The sequence below is a fragment of the Quercus suber genome, unplaced genomic scaffold (assembly GCF_002906115.3).
Source record: "Quercus suber isolate HL8 unplaced genomic scaffold, Cork oak 2.0 scaffold_864, whole genome shotgun sequence".
Taxonomy (NCBI): Eukaryota; Viridiplantae; Streptophyta; class Magnoliopsida; order Fagales; family Fagaceae; genus Quercus; species Quercus suber.
The window spans coordinates 41,474-47,393 of record NW_027070294.1 but is presented as its reverse complement, the minus strand read 5'-3'; positions in this window follow the sequence as shown (position 1 = coordinate 47,393).

Genomic DNA, 5,920 nt, shown 5'->3' with positions numbered 1-5,920 from the left:
CGTTTGTCCTGCTCTTTTTTTTTTTTTTTTTTTTTTTTTCTAGCTTCATTTCCCATGAAATTAGCCCAATGTGTTAATTTTGAACCTCAACACGCTTCTACCGATCCAAACAAGGGAAGAATTTCCCTTTCCAGTTTTCCCTCACCCTCTTTCCCTTCCACTTCTTTTCCCTTTAACCAAGCATATAATGTATTTAATTTGTGGATGGTGAAAATGTCTTTGTCACACTTTGATCATGCGGATTTTCTCCATACCAAATAGAGAATAAGCTGGAAATGGATTTTATTTGCCCCATCTCATCTTGAGTATATACATATATAATGTATCTTTAAGTTATTTATACATAATTTAAATTTTGTATACATATCCTTTTTATAATCTATCTTTTTTATATACATATTGTATTACCATTGCAAAACACTTGTCTATCCATCACTCAACACTCACAATTGCCCCTCCCAATTCTCTCTCATAATTATGTCATTAATATTGGAGCCACCTTATTAAGGATGATTCCAAAGTCCAACCTCCTCCACCTCCGACCTAGTCCATTCTCACACATGCAAGTTTTTCTTATCTTAAATAAAAGATAGAACACCAATCATCCAACCTCGTCTCACCTGTTGTTATTAGGGATGGTAATTTAGATCCAACCCGCGGATACTTGGCCCAGCACGACCCTAATGGGCCGGATTTTACTCAGCCCGATAAAGAATAGGGTCGAGTATTTTAAAAAAAAAATTCGAAGCAGGTCCGAGTTAGGTCTGGGTTTTATAAAAAAAACTCGAAACCCGGCCCGGATAAAACCTGATTGTGTTATATTACCAAAACACCCCCCTTATATATATATATATCAATGTAATTTGTAAACCCTAAGTCACTACTCACTAACCTAGCCACCTTTCATTCCCATTTCATTTACGCCTCACCTCAGTCAGTGCCTCAGCACGCAACCACGCCTTGGCCACGCCTCAGTGCCCCTCTCGCCTTGGTCAATTTTTCTCTCTCGAAATTTCTCTTTTTTGTTTTTTTTTTTGGTAATAGGAAATTTCTCTTTCTCAGTCTAATCTTGGCATTATTATGAAACATTTGAAACTTACTATCCACTTGAAGTGTAGTAGCAAATCGTTAGTAATCTAACATAACCTTTTCTTTTGCGCAACAAGTTGAGCCAACTAGTTAGCTGATTGAGTAGAATGTCAAGTTTGAAGCTTAGATGAAGTTAAATAGAGCTATTCCTGTTTTAATTCTCTTTATGGCACAACATTTTCACGAGCCTAATGGAAGTCTAATTCAGCATTTAGTTTCCATATAAGAAACATTTTTACTAACAAAAGTAGTGACTGAAACATGATTTGCTTCATTGAGTAATCTAGAAAATACTGAAATTATCAAGTGCACTCTTACTACACCAAAGATCTCACATAAAGTTTATGTGACAAACATAGTATTTGGTGTCACTAATAATATGTTTTTTTAATGAAAGTTTTTGTTTAGCCAAAAAAAAAATAGCCAAAAAAAAAAAAAAAAAAAAACTAATGATATCTTCCAAAGAATATGTTACTATAACAACTAGGTGGTGCTGGAATAAAAATTGGTTTAAAGTAGTTTTGCGATTTGAACTTTGAACTTAGGCCTGTTTTTACTTTTAACTCTAGGAGTGGTTGGCGATCCAATCAGGCCAAAAAGAAAACACGTCTGACTATTGAGTCTAAAATTTTGTAGAACATAGAAGTAGAAGTAGAACAGTAAATTTTAATGGAGGATGAGCTTTATCGAAACTTCTTTACAATTGGTTTTTGTTACGTACTTGAATTTGTTGAGTGTTTGGTTGGATTTTGTTCTTATGTGAATTTGAGTTTATGTGTGTGTGTGTGTGAGGACTATTTTGGTACTGTCTTTATGTTTTGTTAAATAATGGTTCCACAAGAGAAACCATATGCAGAGTATTGTTTATTGAAAAACTAAAAATTCAACCATTTTGTGCTAATGGAAGAAATTGTTTATTGTTTTTTGTGTTTGTTGGGAATGCAGAGCATAAAACGGAGATGGAAAACACAAACAAATCTGGTTCTTCCTCGCCTAGTGGCTCTCCTTGAGAAATAAATCTAGTTCTTCCTCGCCAAGCGGCTCCCCCTTGAGAACCGGACGTTGTCCCTTGCCAGCTATTCGGTCTCCTTCGCCATTTTCACGATCACCCTCGCCATTATCGCTTGGTAGCTCACCCTTAGGATCACCATTAACATTAAATAACGAGTAAGTGTTTGAATTTGTAGTTAATCATGTTTAATTATGATTTGGTTGATAAAATTTGTGAATCTATGTAATTATGAATTTGTGCCTATTAATCAATGAGTATGTGTAATAATAAATTTGTGAATATCTGTTTTGATTCTAACCCTCAAACTTTTGAACCAATTAGGAGTCCGAAATCCCCAGTGGTGGACTTAGTGGAAGAAAACTTAGAGGTAGAGGAACAAGAAAGGACAGAGGAAGAGGCAGAGCAAGAGCCTACAAATGAGGACTTGGATACAAGTAGAAAAAGAAAGAATACCTTAGATGTTTTGAACCATTTTACGAGGAAGAAAGTTGATGGAAAAGTTAAAGCCCTATGCCATTATTGTAGCAAACTTTACTTGGGTGATTCTAGCCAAAGTACAACCCATTTGCGTAATTATTTAGCAAGATGTCCATGGTTGAAGTTTAAAGATATAAGGGATATGCAACAACAAGTCTTAATTAAATAACAAAATAAGGTGGATGGAACTATGAGTTTAAATGCTTACTAATTTGATCTAGTCAAAGTGAGGAATAAGCTTTCTCGTATGGTCATCCTACATAAATACCCCCTTTCAATAGTTGACCACATTGGATTTAAAGAATTTGTGACTTCTCTTCAACCTATGTTTAAACTTGTCTCAAGAAATACTTTGAAGAGTGGCATTCTTAAAATCTATGATAATGAGAAGGAGAAAACTTTGAAGATGACGGACAAGAATGGAAGTAGGATGATAATTACAACTGAAATGTGGACTTCAAGTAACAAAAAGAAAGGGTTTATGGTCATTACCGCTCATTTTATTGATCAAACTTTGACGTTGTAAAGCTGGGTTTTAAGGTAATATTTTATCTATAAATAGAATGTTAAAGACTTTATGTTAAATTGAATGTTTATTGAGTTATGTTATAATTATTCTTATTATTTTTCTAGATTTGTTTATGTTCCCTCTCCACACACGAAAGATGTCATTGCTGAAGTCCTTGTTGATTGTTTTTTAGAGTGGAACATTGATAGGAAGTTATCCACAATAACTGTTGATAATTGTAGTACTAATGATGTCATGATAAGACTTCTCTTGAATAAGCTTGATATTAGTTCTCTTATTTTGGGTGGGTTTATTTTGCATATGAGGTGTGCTGCACATATTTTGAATTTGATTGTTCAAGATAAATTATCTCTTATTGGTGATGGTATTGAAAGGATTCGGGATAGTGTGATTTATTGGACTGAATCACCAAAAAGGAGGCAGAAATTTGAAGAAAATGCACGTCAATTGCATGTTTAATACACCAAAGAGTTAGTCTTAGATTGTAAAACTCGTTGGAATTTAACTTACTTAATGCTTCTACTGCATTGATTTATAAAGATATTTTCCTGCGTTTGGCTAAACGTGAAACATCTTATACTTATTTGCCATATGATTATGATTGAGAGTTAGCCAAAGATATTTGTGGGAGGTTGGAGTTGTTTTATAGTGTGACTAAGTTTTGCTCTGGTTGTAAGTACCCCACAACTAATATGTATTTTACTTTAGTGTGTGAATTGAAAATTGCATTGAATGAATGGAATTTGTCTTCAAATGAGATGATAAGTACGATGGCAGAAAGCATGCTTGCTAAATTTAATTCTTATTGGGCTAATGTTAGTGTTGTTATAGCTGTTACTGCTATCTTAGATCCAAGATATAAGATGAAGTTGTTAAAGTTTTATTATCCTAACATTTATGGTGATAATTCTGATTTAGAGATTGAAAAAATTAAGAATCTTTGTTATGATTTGCTTGATGAGTATGGAGATATAAATGAGTCCCCTGTAAATAATGAAGGAAGTTCTCACATTCCTGCAAGTACTTCAAGTCTTGTGGCACAAATGAAGTTTAGGTTGAGTGGGGCAATGTCATCTTTTGATTTGTCTGTGAACAATAATTGAAGTAGTTCAAAGAAACATGGGAGTGTTAGAATGGAATTTGATCATTTCCTTGATGAGGGAGTGTTGAAGAGGAGTGAAGATTTTGATATTTTGGCATGATGGAAAAGTAATGATCTCAAGTATCCTATTTTACAAAGGATTGCAAGAGATATTTTAGCCATTCCTGTCACAACTGTTACTTCAAAATTTGCTTTTAGTACTAGTGAGAGACTTTTAAGTCCACACCGTAGTAGGCTACATCCCAAGACTATAGAGGCGATGATGTGTGCTCAAAATTGGTTATGGAGTGAAATCAACAGTTAGCAATTGTCTAATTTCTATTTATAAAATCAAAATTGTATTTTTATATTTGTTAGTTACAATTTGATGAAGTTTATTCCATTTTTTAATTCATTGTTGTTATAGGTTCTTCAACTCTGTCTGAAGATTGTACACTTCAATCAATTCTTGATGATGGGGAGCCTAATGAAGAGGGTAGGAGTTGTGTCACAATTGTGGAAGATTAGATATTTTTTGTATTAATTTAGTAGCATTTTTAATTTCTTAGACTTGTTAGATTAATTTGTTGGTTTGTAATTATTCTAAGCCTTTTTAGCCTTTTGTAATTTCTTAGCCTTTTTAATTTCTTAGACTTGTGAGATTTATTTTGTAGCTTTTAAATTTCTTGAACTTGTTGGACTTGTGATACTTATTTCTTGGACTTGATGGATATATTTTATTTTTATGTTTAGCTAGTGATTTTAGTTATGATTTATTGATTTATAGATGTATAATTAACAGGTGATTTATTGATTTATGATTAACCTATGATTTGGATTGATTTATAATTAATTTATAATTTGGATTGATTTGGCTACCATATAATGGGCTTCAAAAAATCTTAATGGGCTTGAATGGGTTGGAATCTAGGCAAAAAAATTTAATGGGCTTTTAAATTTTTTTTTGGTTGGGCCAAATTTGGGCCCAAGTTCCTGAATAGGGCTCGTGGGCCCAGCAGGGCGGATCTGGGCCCCAGGAAAAAAAAAAAAAAAACCCAATTACTAATTGGGTCAGGTTCGGGTTGCAGGTCCTAGCCCATAGGTTGGGTCCGAGTATGTAAAAACCTAGCCCGAACCCAGCCCGTTGCCATTCCTAGTTGTTATCCCTAATCTAACTTATATGTAAATTCTCCATTTACTTAAAAATGCAAATGATATATTTTGTAGTAAATATCATAAATCATTAAAAATTAATGGCTAGTCTTTTTGAAACGACATTTCATAAGAATCTTTTTATGCCAACAGTGTGAAGCTTATGACTCATAAGAGCATCTCCAACGGTAGAGGCATCCTTCAAATCTTAGCTATAATAGAGAATGTGAGCAAAAAAACCACCTCCAACGGATTAGGCATACTCAATTTTTTTTTTGGCTTATGAACAGTAGCCCATCAAGTCTGATGAGCTACTATTCATTAGCCATTGAATATCTTGAATAAAATATTATACCCACTCATTTTTATATTAATTCTTTCTCTCTCCTCCAGATTTATTTTTCTTTCTCATTCTCTCCGTTGCTTTCTTCTTCTTTTTTTCTCTCATTCTCTCATTCACTCTGTTGCTTTTTTCCTCTCTGTTCTCCGGCTCCGCTCTTTTCTCCGTTTCTCACATAATCCAAACACAAAACACAAAACACAAAACAAAATCCAATTCTTAAAATAAAGGTGAATCAGA